This window comes from Neovison vison, chromosome 4 (genome assembly GCF_020171115.1).
Source record: "Neovison vison isolate M4711 chromosome 4, ASM_NN_V1, whole genome shotgun sequence".
NCBI lineage: Eukaryota > Metazoa > Chordata > Mammalia > Carnivora > Mustelidae > Neogale > Neogale vison.
The window spans coordinates 152,781,368-152,796,039 of record NC_058094.1 but is presented as its reverse complement, the minus strand read 5'-3'; the positions used below and the strand labels follow the sequence as shown (position 1 = coordinate 152,796,039).

At 33.4% G+C, this 14,672-nt stretch overlaps 1 long non-coding RNA gene across 1 annotated transcript in view; it reads left to right on the top strand.

The window, feature by feature from the left end:
• Positions 1–1,775: 1,775 nt before the first annotated feature.
• The window catches only part of LOC122904022, a 55,978-nt gene continuing 43,081 nt past the window's right edge, over positions 1,776–14,672 (top strand). The window contains exon 1 of the long non-coding RNA XR_006384128.1: positions 1,776–1,835. This is a non-coding gene — a long non-coding RNA (uncharacterized LOC122904022). The remainder of the gene's footprint in view (positions 1,836–14,672) is intronic.

Sequence of the window (14,672 nt, the reverse complement as noted above, 5' to 3'; positions counted from 1 at the left end):
CTTCACATCACTTATATAATTCATTATACAACACGTAGGTCTTTCTCTAAGCTATATATATCTATGTCTTTTGCACTGAATGCATAATTTTGGGCACTTCTCCCCGGCAAAAAAGATCACTGCTCTTTTCTTCTGACCTAGAATTTCTATAGTGTTGTTTTTCCTTAGATTCAAATATAATAAAGTGTTCAAAGTGAGACTAAAAATTTATTTACATAAGAGTTTGAACATTTAAAAGATTTATGTAGCTGAGTCTAAAGTTGATAACCATTTATTCATTCATCAAATACCTAGGAAGTCACAAGTGTGCAACAGATACTGTGTTGGGCAGTGAGAATACCATGTTGAGGAACCAAAGAATCAATTATACAAAACATCTTCTTTAGCAATCTATCAGGAATTTTTTTTTAAAAGATTGCATTTATTTATTTGACAGAGAGAGATCACAAGTAGATGGAGAGAGAGGCAGGCAGAGAAAGAGAGAGAGAGGGAAGCAGGCTCCCCGCTGAGCAGAGAGCCCGATGTGGGACTCTATCCCAGGACTCTGAGATCATGATCTGAGCCAAAGGCAGCAGCTTAACCCACTGAGCCACCCAGGCGCCCCCAACTATCAGGAATTTTAATACATGTCTGCTAAAGGGATTTTTTTCCCTGCAAAAATCTACATAACAAGCTATGAGTCATAATTTTACAACACTTTGATTTGGATCAAATAGTTGATGGAAATGATAAGATGTTGTGACCACAAATAAAGAAAAATAATTTTATAAAAATCTGATTAACATTATTCCAATTCCACAGTAATAAATGATTCTGAGAATAGTATAAGATTTTGCAGTGATAATGCATAAAACCCTTAATTTTTATTCCATATCAAGTCATTATTATAGATGTCCTTTCAGAAAATTTTTTTATAAAAATATACCATGACAACTTAAAATATCAATTAGCATTGAGCTTTTAATTACTTATTTTCAGGAAAGTTGGTGCTTTATATAGTATACTGCATATTATTTTCCTCTCTCTTACAATGATTTTTTTTTCCTGAGAAATCTTGGATGCTTTCATCACAACTTTTGGTCTTGCAACCCTTTTCAGACATATAAAATAAGAGAACACACTTGGGGAAAAAAGGAATTTCTCAAAACTCCCTAATGTTTCACATATTGGGTTACAGTGTGTGTATACGCGCTCTTTAACTTCCTTTTCTGGGAAACAAGGTATGAAGTAAGTAGGACAATTTTCCTCTGAATTTATGTTACAAGAATCTAATCATCATGGTAAATTGTTAATGACTAATAGCCCTCTAACCTGCTTTATGTCTATACAGATGCAGGATCAGGTTAAGTTCACTGAAAATTTCATGGCTTTAGCATTTAATATTAAAGTTGGCAGTGAAAAAGGAATATTTTGAGTGCTACTTCTGTATTGAAGAAAACACACATCATAAGAAACCTCTTGTCTTTAATTTCTAATTCATTCTGCATCACCAGAGCATATCCATTTTTAATGTTTCTCAAATATTTTCAGCTGGGAGAAGAAACAGTGGGGTTAAAATTTAATGTAAAGATCCTTTCTGGTGAAATAGTGTGCTTGAAGGAAATCACTAGAGATTAGCTGGATGAGTCTGACTCATGACAAGGGGCGATCTTGACAGGAAAACGATGACCTACCCTCCCAAAACATCTTTAATAAGAAAAATGTGTGCTTAATATCTAGGGAGAGAATAGAGCACTAGAACAGAAGTTATAAATTTAAGGGAATCTGCTAACTCTTTTTCTCCCTGGGACAAACTTAAGACATCTTAACCACCATAAGATCTGGAACACCCTAAGGTACAGACACACAGACTTATCTATAGCAGGAGCTCTAAATACAGAATTGCGTTTTACAATGATTATAACGATGGATTTAAGTGTGAATTCATATTCCTTGAAATCTATAAAATTCTTCTTCTGACATTTCTGTTTGTTATCTGGATTTAATAGGTCTGACCTATGCAGAAAAGGATTTCAGGGGATTGAATATCTGTTTAGGGAGAGCAGCCTGGCTTAGTAAACTAAGAATTGGAAATTGTGACTACCAGTTTCATAGTGATTTGATTTATAGCAGAGTTCCCTGCAAGAAAGAGTATATAAATTTTTATTAATTCTTGGAAGACATGTTAGTATATTACAGAGTTTCCCACAAAGCTGATTGCCCTGTGGAATGTAAGAAATTCTGTAATTTATAATTTTTTTGCCGGCAAGTTTAAATAATTATTTGAGTGTTCAATTAATACAAACTTTTATATCTTTGTGAGTCAGCATTTTCTTTGTTGAAGAAAGACATGTCATTTGTTTAATCTGATATCTGCTTTGCTGGCCAAACACTGTGGCTATTTATTTGCTTATTTATTTAAAAGCCATTATTCAGACAGATTCCTTTGTGAGTACTCTTTATTTTTGCTTGAGTACTGAATTCCATTACAGATAATCTGTCTAAATAAACACTATTGCAGTGAGTTGAATGTGATCCAGTTTGCATGTTGAGTGCAAAGATGAAGTTGCTTTGAATCAGAAAACTTTTACAAGTTGCAAATGTTCTTCTGACTTCTTTCTTACTCGTGAAAGCTTTTATGAATCTACCCAAATGTTTCTTACCCAAAGGGACAATCAGTGATTATAGAAAGGTGATAGAAGGCAACTGGTTGAACTCTGTTGTTTTAAGAGAGATCTATAAAGTAATTTCTTAGTCTTTCCGTAAAAGTCTCTTTGATTATCATCCACTTTCTTAATAACCAACACCTATTCTTTAATACATACACACACTTGTACATAGGAGGCTGATGATTATATAGCATTAATTTTTGCATCAAAACATTTCGTTAGATTGCAACTTCTAAAAGATCTTAAAATCACTAACATTCCAGGCAATTTTCATTGAATTATAAACTTTGGCAAATCTACTTGTTTATCAGTTGCACAGAGAATTTCTAAAAATAATAAAAATTACTTAACAGGAAATTTTCTGGCAATTATGCAAAGAATAAAGCTTTTTTGGTTTCTTTTTGGTTTCTTATTAAATTTTTGAAGACTATATTATAAATCTCAAGAAACTGAATGTAATAAATGCAGTAGTTATTCTAATTGCTAGTTACCTCTACCAGAGCAATAAAACAACAGCCACAAATACAATGAGTGGGATTCTTAATTATGGAACTAATCTCGCAAGTACAGTTCCATAATCTAGAAAAATATATAATATGAAGTGATTAAATTAAAAGATGGAAGCTATTGAATAACCACATTAGTTTAATAAACCAAACATTCATAGACAACACTCTCTCCTAAAAAATAAAAATAAATATATGGAAATGTTGTATTATATATGTAGTCCTCCATGCCACAGAGTGTAAACTTAGTAGCACAGAGAGTTGAGCTTGAAAAAATATGTATGTATATCTTAGTCTAGATGTAGAAACTTAGAAACACCTAATCAAGAATAAAGTTTGCTGTTGTTTCTCTGTGGCATTGATGCTGTTGACCCATGACCATGAGGACATGCTCTAAATTGTTTTCTTTTGTTTTAATACAAGTGATGAATCCCTTTGCAAAGAAATATATTTTCCTGGCCAGAATAAGGTGTCTGTGGACCAGAAATAACTGCCCTGTTTTCAACTGAGTTAACAATAACAGAAACAAAACATGTAAAATTTTGTCAGTTACTAAATTTCTTACTTAAAAGTTAAACCTTCACTAGCACTGATGGATGGGGATGGGAAACTTATTGCAATCAAAATTTAAATATAGATGTCTTAGCCAACAACAATGTTATTAGTACTTATTCCTGAGATTTTCAGCCTTTTTCTGTAACCAGCTGTGATGTTTCCAGTAATGCCAAATATCAAGAAGTTTTCAAAACCAGTAATATTTAACTGTGTGGATTAAAATTTCACATAGCTTTATTAGTATTAGGTAGAGAAATTAAGAATAAAACTATGAAAAACATGGAACCAGGGAGTCGTGGTAGAAAACTTGTCTCCAGGAAATATAGTATTAATTATGTTTCCACAATGCAAGAGATTAAAATCTATTTTAATAGTAAACGAAACACACATGAAAATACTAAGATGGCAAGTGTCTTGGTATATGTCTCTAGAGATAGGGTAGAAATGGTAAAGAATGAACAAATTGAAGCGTTATTTTAAATGAGGGACTCATTCAGTCGTCCCTTCACTTCGTTCTTCACTGTCTTCATCAACCCATCATCTGTACATTCATTACTTCATTAAACATTTGCTGAATCTTGGATTTATGCCATGCCTCAGTGTGGTTATGCAGGATACCTCAATGTCAAGACACAATCTCTGACCATAAGAAGTACATAGTTAAGTGGTGCCTGGGTGGCTCAGTCATTCAGCATCTGTCTTTGGCTCAGGTCATGATCCTAGGGTCCTGGGATGGAGCCCCACATTGGACTCCCTGCTCAGTGGGAAACCTGCTTCTCCCTCTCCCAACCCCCTGCTTGTGTTTCCTCCCCCACTGTGTCTCTCTCTTTCAAATAAATAAAATATTTTTTAAAAAAAGTATATAGTCAAAAAAGAGAACTAGACAAGCAAACCCTAAAGTTGCAGTAGAGAATGAACAATACAACCATAGAATCATATAGAGAAATAGAAGAAACCAAGGGATTGGTAATTCTATTGGATGGGTTAGGAAAGGATATATATAGTTCCACATTGCTAAAACAAACCTGTATGTTGAGGAATCTGAAGGCTTAAAAACGTTGAGAAATACTGATTAATAAAAGAAAGAATTCTTAAAATTGTATTATTGGAGTTAAAGAGGACGTTCACAGAAAAAAAGAGGCGTGTACTAGTTTTAAAAATATAAATATCCATGAAAATGCTGGGATGAATCACAAAAGGTGGTGGATAAAGAAGCTCACAAAAGGATGGTGGATAAAGAAGCTTGATAGTCTATCAGTTCTGTATTTTTATATTAAAAAAAAAAACTATGCAACCTTTAGTGACCGAAAATAACTGTAGACTTAATTATTGTTGATGATGCTGCAGATTGGAAGTCCAGGCATTTTTTCTGCTGATGTCATCTAGGATCACACACACAGCTGTGATTATCGGAAAGCTTGATTGGGTTGGAGGGTTGGACATGATCTCGGTGCTAGCAGGTGGTTGGCTGTCAGATCAGTTGCCTCAGTTTTCATCCATATGGACCATTATCCTTTAGTAGTCTGAGCTTTTATCACAGCGTAAGTGTTTCAGGGTTCCAAAGGATCAAGAGTGGAATCTGTAATGTTCCTCTTTTTTTTTAAGATCTTACTCTCTTTAAGTAGTTTCTACACTCAACGTGGGGCTCAAACTTAAATCCCAGATCAAGAGTCACATTGCTCTGTGGACTGAGCCAGCCAGGCACCTTTGTAACACCTCTTAAATATAGGATCTGAAATTTCAACAGTGTTAATTCTGCTACACCCTATGACACAAAGACAGTTTTAATTCAGGAGGGAAGAAAAGTAGACAACTGAGAAATTATTTAGGTCAACAATATATAGAAACACTCCAGTAAGTCAGAATTTTAAGTTAGGAGTGGTAAACCAGTGGGTATAGAATTGAAAGCAAGAAAAGGACAAGTTCTAAATTCTGGGCATGGGGACACTGACCCTGGCAGCAAAGGATCCATAATGTAGCCAGAAGGCAGCTAATGGAATGAATGAGATGGTGGATGATAAAAAAGTGGAAGATATAGTCTGTCAATAATGAAGTTTACTATACCTGTAAGAATTGAAGAGAACTCACAAATAATTGTTTGGTGTTTGAGATTGAGTTGCCTGAGATAGAAAATTTACATTCCTTGTCTTACCAGTTTTCTGATGGCAGCAGTCTTGGACTAATAATGAGTATATTGTGAAATTTAAATTGATGGAAGAAATTTGTCTCCCTTAATATTTACTCTACCACATTATGAATGGAGTATAAGATGTCTCTTCATTATCGACAAATTGTTTAACTAGCAAATTTAGTCTAGGATTTAGATTAGTAACATACACAGCAACGTTCAAAGAACAATTGATTAATTTTAAGAAACTATTTAGTACAGTAAAATATTAGCAAACCAAATCTACCAACATACAAAATTTATACATTATGACCATGTAGGATCTATTCCAGGAATGTAAGATTGGTTTAACATGCAGGAATCAATTAAAGTAGTAAATTGTATTGGTAGACTAAAGAACAGAAATTGCATAATTATACCAATAGATGCAGAAAAAAATATTGACAAAAAATGGACCTCATTTATAATAAAAAAAATCTCAATAAACACAATCTGATAAAAATCACATATAAAAGACCTACAGTTGCAGTATCTGGGTGCCTCAGTGGGTTAGGCATCTCAGGGTCCTGGGATAGAGCCCTACCTCGGGCTTTTTGCTCAGTGGGGGAGTCTGCTTCCCCTTCTCTCTCTGCCTGCTGCTCCTTCTGCTTGTGCTCTCTGTTTCTCTCTCAAATAAATGAAATCTTAAAAAAAAAAAAAAAGACATACAGTTAACATCATAATTATGAAAGACTGAATGCTTTCCTGGTAAGATCAGAGAAAAGGCAAAGATCCCACTTGAGCCACTTTTTTTTTTTTTTTTTAAGTAGGCTTCAGGCACAGTGTGGAGCCCAAGGCAGGGCCTACACTCACGACCCTGAGATTAAGAACTGAGCTGCAATAGAGTCAGACACTTAACTGACTGAGCTACCGAGGCGTACCCCACTTACAACACTTCTATTTGACATTGTTCTGGAGATTCTGAAGAGTGAAATCAGGCAAGAAAAAGAAATATAGGCATCTATACTGGAAAGAAAGAAGTAAAATTTCTTTATTCATGATAAGATGGGCCTGTATATGAAATTCCTAAGGAATCCTTCCACCAATCTATCTAGAACTAATAAGCAGTTCAGAAAGTTTGTGTTACAAGATCAGTATATATTAAAATCAACTGCATTTCAACATGTAAGTGGTGAACAATCCAATAATAAAAATAAGAATGCAGTTCCTTTCAGAGTGCTTTCAAAAATAATAAAATATCTAGGAATAAATTTAACAAAAGAATTGCAAAAGCAGTTCATTGAAAGTTACAAAACAACACTGAAATCACTTACACTCTTAAATGGTAGAAACATCCTCTTCTTATGAATTGGAAGATTTAATATTGTTAGGATGGTAATTCTCTCCATTACTCAATAGATTTATTTTAATCCTTACCGAAGTTACAACAGGCTTATTTATTTATTTATTTTTGCAGAAATTGGCCAGCTGATCTTATAAATTTAAAAAACCCCAAAGACCTAAAATCATCAAGAGAATTTTGAAAAAGCAGAACAAAGTCAGAGTGCTTTCATTTTCTGATTTTAAAGCTTATATAAAGTTATATATATATATACTAATTTATAATTTATATACTATTGTATATTTTATGTACACTATTTACTATACTAAAATATATATATGTATACCAATAATACATAGTACATAGTATAAGATATATATATATATATGTAAATACACACACTGTTATAAATATAGATACCTTTGGCATAAGGATACACATAAAGATCCATAGAATGGAAGTCCAGAAATAAACCCTAACATTTATGGTCAAGAAAACTCTAACTTTTCAATAATAAAGGTGCCAAGGCAATTCAGTAAGAAAAGCACAGTTTTTTCAACAATCGAACTCCACAGGCAAAAAGATTAACTTTGACTCTTGCCTCATATCACAAACAAAACAACTCAAATGGATTATAGGGGCACCTGGGTGGTCAAATTGGTTAAGCTCCTGACTCTTAATTTTAGCTCGGGTCATGAGCTCAAGGTTGTGAGATAGAGCCCACCACTAGGCTCTGCACTGAGAGTGGAGTCTGCTTAAGATTCTCTCCCTCCCTCTTTCTCTACTGCTTCATCCCTAAAAAATTAATTAATTAATTAATTAATTAATTAAAAATTAAATTTAAAAAATGAATTGTCAACTCACATGAAGGGATAAAACAATATGTTTTATGTTTTATGTTTTTAGAATGCACTTGGGTATGTTTTAGAAGAAAACACAGAAGAGAAATCTAAGACCTCGGATTAGGCAAAGACTTCTTAAGGTAAAAACACCAAAACCTTTCTACATAAAAATAAATAGGATCTTACCAAAATTCAAAATGTTTGTACTTCAAAAGAAAGCATTCTGAAAACATACTAACAAATAATAAGCTGGAAGAAAATATTTGAAAAGCACAGATCTGATAAACTCCTCATATTTATAATAAAGAATAAACCACTCAAGATTAAAAAACTCCAATGAAAATTAGGCAACAGATTTGAGTAGTCACCAAAGAGAATATATAAATATATATCCAACATCATTAGTTATTAGAGAAATTAAAATTAAAATCACAGTGAAATACCATTTCCTACCCAGTGTTACAGCTAAAGTAGAAAGAAGAAAAAGAAAAGAAAACAGATGATAGCAAATGTAGTTGAAGATCAGAGAAACGGGAACTCTTATATGTTGTTGATGGGAAGGTAAAATTGCACGGCCAACCTGGAAAGCAGTTTGCCAGGTTTTTTTAAAAGTTAAACATGAATTCACCATTCAACCCAGCATATTCCCCTCCTAGGTATCTAAGAGAAATGAAAACATATGCCCACATAAGACTTGCATGTAAATGTTCGCAGAAGCATTACTCATAATAGTTACAATTGGAAGTGACCTAAATGTCCATCAACTAAAGATGACATAGAAAAAATGTTGTATATCTGTGCAATGGAATATGAGTTGCAATAAAAAGGAACGAATTGCTGATCAATGCTACAACATGGATGAAATTCAAAAACATTATGCTCAGTGAATTTTCAGTCATAAGAGACGAGATACTATATGATTCCATTTATTTGAATGAAAACACAATTATGGTGCTGTTTACATAATTCAACAAATTTACTAAACAACAACTTAATTGTATTCTTTTTTTTTTAAAGATTTTATGTATTTATTTGACAGAGAGAAATCACAAGTAGATGGAGAGACAGGCTGAGAGAGAGAGGGAAGCAGGCTCCCTGCTGAGCAGAGAGCCCATGCGGGACTCGATCCCAGGACCCTGAGATCATGACCTGAGCCGAAGGCAGCGGCTTAACCCACTGAGCCACCCAGGCACCCCAAACTTAATTGTATTCTTGAAGTAAAAAAAAAATAATAATAATACAAATGAAACAAAGCCATTTTATTGAACACCCAACTCTGAGTTGGATCCCAAAGAAAAATGAGACTGACAACCAGTGAAAAGTTTTCTAGACTGGATGTCAAAATATGAGATTCTTGGTGCCAGCTTCTCCTTGCCAATAAAAATGTTGTGTTTGCAAGTACCTTAAAATTTCTGGCTCCATCTATTATAAAAGTAATTTGGGATAGGTGATTCCTTAAATCCCTAATTACCTATAAAATTCCATGAGTCTAATCACTTCTTAAAAATTATAGGAAGCAACAAAAAATTATAAGAAGCATCCATAAAAATCATAGGATGCAGTGTTAAACTCTGAAGTAATAATTATTATAACTTCACCAATTTTCTTTCTTTAGCAGTTTTATGTTTTTAGAATGCACTTGGGTATGTAATTTCTAATTCTTTGGACCAATCACATTTCATTGAGTACCCACTATATGTATAAAGTATGAATGCTATGGAAAAAATTAAAATATATAATACCACCTCAAAAGAATCTTTCATTCTCAAAATAGATGCCGTAATGATGATATAGAACTTGCAGAAGAATGTTAGATGTGATGGCTCACCGAAGAGATACAATAAAACACTAGAGTATTTCAGGGCCAGAAAAGATTGCTTAAAACTGGAGGATAAAATAAGCCTTTGTGGGGGTAAATATAATTTGAATTGAATGTTGAAGAACAGATAAGATTCATATTATGTGAAAATGTGAAGAAATTATATCCATTTGGAAAAATTAATATAGGAAAAAAAGTAATACAGGAAAAGTAAAAAGTAAAAAGTAATATAGGAAAATTCAGAGAAAATACTACAGTTTGGCTGTATCGAATGAAAAAGTGAAGTAAAAAGGTATAAAGTGAGATAGTAAGTTTGAACTGGACTGTGGAAGATTTTGAATGTTAGGAGACTTTTCATTGATTCTTTTTTTTTTAAATACTTTATTTATTTATTTGACAGACAGAGATCACAAGTAGGCAGAGAGACAGACAGAGGGTCGGGGAAGCAGGCTCCCTGCCGAGCAGAGAGCCCGATGCAGGACTCGATCCCAGACCCTGGGACCATGACCCAAGCTGAAGGCAGATGCTTAACCCACTGAGCCACCCAGGCGCCCTTTATTGATTCTTGATAGGTAAATCTCACCAACTCTTTTTTTTTTTTTTTTAATTAAGACTTTATATTTTTAGGACAATTTTAGATTCATAGCAAAACTGAAAGATGCATGCACATGCATAGACTCCCTCGTTGTCAAAATCACTTAGAAATACAGTATTTTATTTTAAGGATCAACCTACGTTGATACATCATAATAAACCAAAGTCAATGGTTTATATTAGGGTTTACTCTTAGTGTTATACATTATGTGGATTTGGACAAATGTATAGTAGCATACAGGGTAATTTCACTGCCCTAAAAATCCTCTATGCCTCACTTATTCATCTCTGCCCATCTTCAGCTTTGGCAACTAATGATTTTTTTTACTGGTTCCATAGTCTAGCCTTTTCCAAAATGTCATGTAGTTGAAACACAGATAGCCGTTCAGATTGGCTTCTTTCACTTAGTAATATACACTTTAGTTTCCTTATTAACTTTTCATGACTTGATAGTTCGTATCTTTTTAACACTGAATCATATTCCACTGCCTGGATGTGCCACAATTTATTTATTTACCTACTGAAGGATACCTTAGTTGCTTCCAAGTTTTGGCAACTATGAATAAAGCTACTATAAATATCCATGTGTAGATTCTTGAGTGGCTGTAAGTTTTCAGTTCTTTTGGTATACTAAGGAGTGCAACTGCTGAACCTTATGCATTATGTTTAATTTTGTAAGAAACCACCAGACTGTCTTCCAAAGTGGCTATACCATTTTTGCATTCTCAACAGCGACTGGAGTTCCATTTCTCCACATCTTCACCAGCATTTGCTGTCATAGTATTCCAGATTTCAACCATTCTAAAAGTGTATAGTGGTACCTAATTGTTGTTTTAATTTGAATTTCCCTGATGACATAATACATGAAGCATCTTTTTATATGCTTATATTTCCATCTGTATTTCTTCTCTGGTGAAATGTCTGTTAAGATCTTTGGACCGTTTTTTAATTGGGTTGTTTTCATGCTGTTGAGTATTAAGAGTTCTTTGTACATTTTGGGTAACAGTCCTTTATTAGATGTGTCTCTTGCAAATATTTTCTCCCAGTCTGTAGCCTGTCTTCTAATTATCTTGACATTGACTTTCACAGAACAGGAGTTTTTAATTTTATTGAAGTCCAGTTTAGCATTTACTTTTCTCATGGATTATAACTTTGGTGTTATAACAAGTTGTTGCCATAGCCAAGGTCATCCAAATTTTCTTTGATGTTGTCTTCTGAGAGTTTTATAGTTTTGTGTTTTATATATGGATTTATGATCCATTTGAGTTAGTTTTTGTGCAAGGTATAAAGTCTGTATTTAGATACACTTTTTTGCATGTGGATATTCAGTTGCTCAAGCACCATTTGTTGAAAAGATCATCTTTGCTCCATTTTATTGCTTTTATAGATCTGTCAAAGATCAGTGGACTGAATATATGGGAGTCTATTTCTGGTCTCTATTCTGTCACACTGATCTGTTTGTCTCTTCTTTCCCTCATTCCACACTTGATTACCATGGTTTGAAGTAGAGTAGTGTCAGTTCTCAACTTTGTTCTTCTTCAATATTGTGTTGGCTATTTTGCATCTTTGCCTTTTCATGTAAGCTTTGTTGGTATCTATAAAATCAAATTGTTGGGATTTTGATTGCAATCATAATGAATCTATACATCAATTTGGAATGAGCTGACATTTTGACAATATTTAATTTTCCTATCCATGAACATGGAATATATCTCCATTTAGTTAGTTAGTTCATCAGATTTTTGTCGTTTTCCTAACTTAGATCTTGTGCATATTTTGATCTGCTAACTTTTGAGTAGCAGAGTAAGTTTATCAGAGGTTTCCTTTAAGAAAATTTATTTGATTGTCTTGAAAAGGGAGAAACTGGAAGTTAATAAGCCTGGTTGGAATGCAAGACAATAAAGATGTGAAGTTGATTAGTTGTAGTGAAAAAAAAGAGTGTGACATGGAGGTAACTGATGTTGCCAAGGTAGACCTAACAAAATTTATTACTTATGTAAGACCAAAAGATGCTGAGTTAATAATGAACAACAGTCTAAATTCTTTAACTGTTCTCTCATTCAGTTTTCCCAAGCACTGAATAGAAGTAAGAGCTATCATCCTCATTTTATAGATTGGAAAACAGCAGAGAAAATAATCCATCCATTCATGTCTATAACAGACCGTGATGGGTTTTGTTGAAATCTGATAGCTTAAGCCTGCTCTGAGTCCTCTCCACAAACTGTGACTTGAACCTTAGTTACTGGAAATATTGAGGTACATCATATGAGCAAAAGTCACTTGAGATGGAATAAGAAAAATGACTTTGGATAGCTTGTTTTTCTTCCCTTAACATGTATATGTGTTTGGCTTAGTTTGTGAGCTCAGGGCTCATAAAGCATTGGAAAAAATGAATTTCATACAGAAGCTAAGAATTTTTAATTTATTTTTATTATTTTTTAAGATTTTATTTATTTATTTGAGAGAAAGACAGAGACAGTACATGATCAGTGGGGAGAAGGCAGAGGAAGATGGAGAAGAAAACTGCCCCACTGAGTAGGGAGCCTGGCATGGGGCTCTAGATCATGACCTGAGGCGAAGGCAGATGCCTAACTAACTGAGCCACCCAGGGGCCCCAGAAGCTAAGATTTTTTTAAATAAAAATCCCTATTGAAATTCTCGGATTATATATTAGCTAACTGAATATAATAAAAAAAGTTTTAAAAAAATAAAGAAATTCTCGGACTATAGACCAAGTAAGTCACATGGATCATTATCATCATCTTCTTCATAGTAGAGCTTTTTAATAAGAAATTCCATCCTCCTATAAATGGGCAGTGCCTTCTATACTTTTCAAGTTGGATATGCTGTATATATCATTAAAATCATGTAAAAAAGTGATAATGTGGAAAATGTCTTATAATTTTTATGAAAAGAAGATTAAATAAATATATTTATAAGCTACATGTGCATGTGTGCACATATGTGTAAATCTAAAAATATAAGGAAAAAAATACACAAAATTTTAACTTCAGTTATCTCCTTGTAGTGAGGTTATAATTTTTTTTTCTCCCATTTTGGGCTTCTTGGATTTTCTAATGATCTGACATTTATTATGTTCATTTTTTTAAAGGGCTTTAAAGACTTCATTCTATCCAAAATAATTGATGAACTGTTGCTGAACTATATAATTCAATTATTAAAGTTCTGTGCTGCTTCTAGTTACTTTGTTCCTCAGTAGAATTGTCGTCTTTCAAAGTTATACCTCTTGTCTCTTGCTTTCCTGTGTTATCTCATTTTATAGAATTCATTTTTGCATTAATTGTATTTTGTTAATTTTGATTTTCACCACTGTAGCTGGGACTGCTTGTTGCCTATCCAATATCCATTCTGTCCTTTTCCCTTAAAAATAGAACTTTGATTTTGTTGGGAATGGCACAGCACCCGGTTAAAAATCAAACAGAAAAATTGAACAAAACAACAACACAACCTATGCATCCATACCTGCCTTGAGGATAAACACGTGTATAGTCTGGTCTATATGCTGTGTGTGGGAGTAGTTGGTGGGAACTTGTCATAAGCTACTTAAAGAGGATTCAGACTCAGCAGACACATGTCCTAAATTATGCCTTTGTGTTTCCTTTTTATTTCAATATGAAATTCAGACATGATGGCTGATGATGCAATAAGTGTCTTATTTCATTTACTTTGAAAAGTACTCTTAGAACTTAATCTATTTTCTTGTTATATTCTAATTTACTGTAATTATACTTCTAGGGGTTATACTTCTATTAGGCCATAATCACCTGCCTCCTGTTGGATACCCCAGGATTAATTACTCACAAAATATACTCCATGTGATGAAATAATTGAACACTTAGGTGGAGTTTTTATCCTTTACATTAAGGCTACAGGGAGAAGACAGCAGGAATTTTACTTGGGCACGGTTGGTGCTGAGATGTTCTTTTGAGTAAGAATTAGCATCTGCTTTAATTTTTTCACAAGGATATTTTGATTCATAATGGTAACTGTATAATTATAAGAAAGAATGATAATAAAAGCAATAATAATAACTATAGTTTATTATAGTAGTTGAGTACTCTAAGTTGGACACATTAAGTCCATCATACTATTTAATTCTTATACAAACTGCTATTAAGTAGTCATATTTATTTGCACATTTCATTAAGAAACAGAGGCTCATATATACTAAGCAACTTGGCAGAAGTCACACAACTAGGAAATGTTAAAGCAGGAACTTGGTCAAAGTTACATTTGAA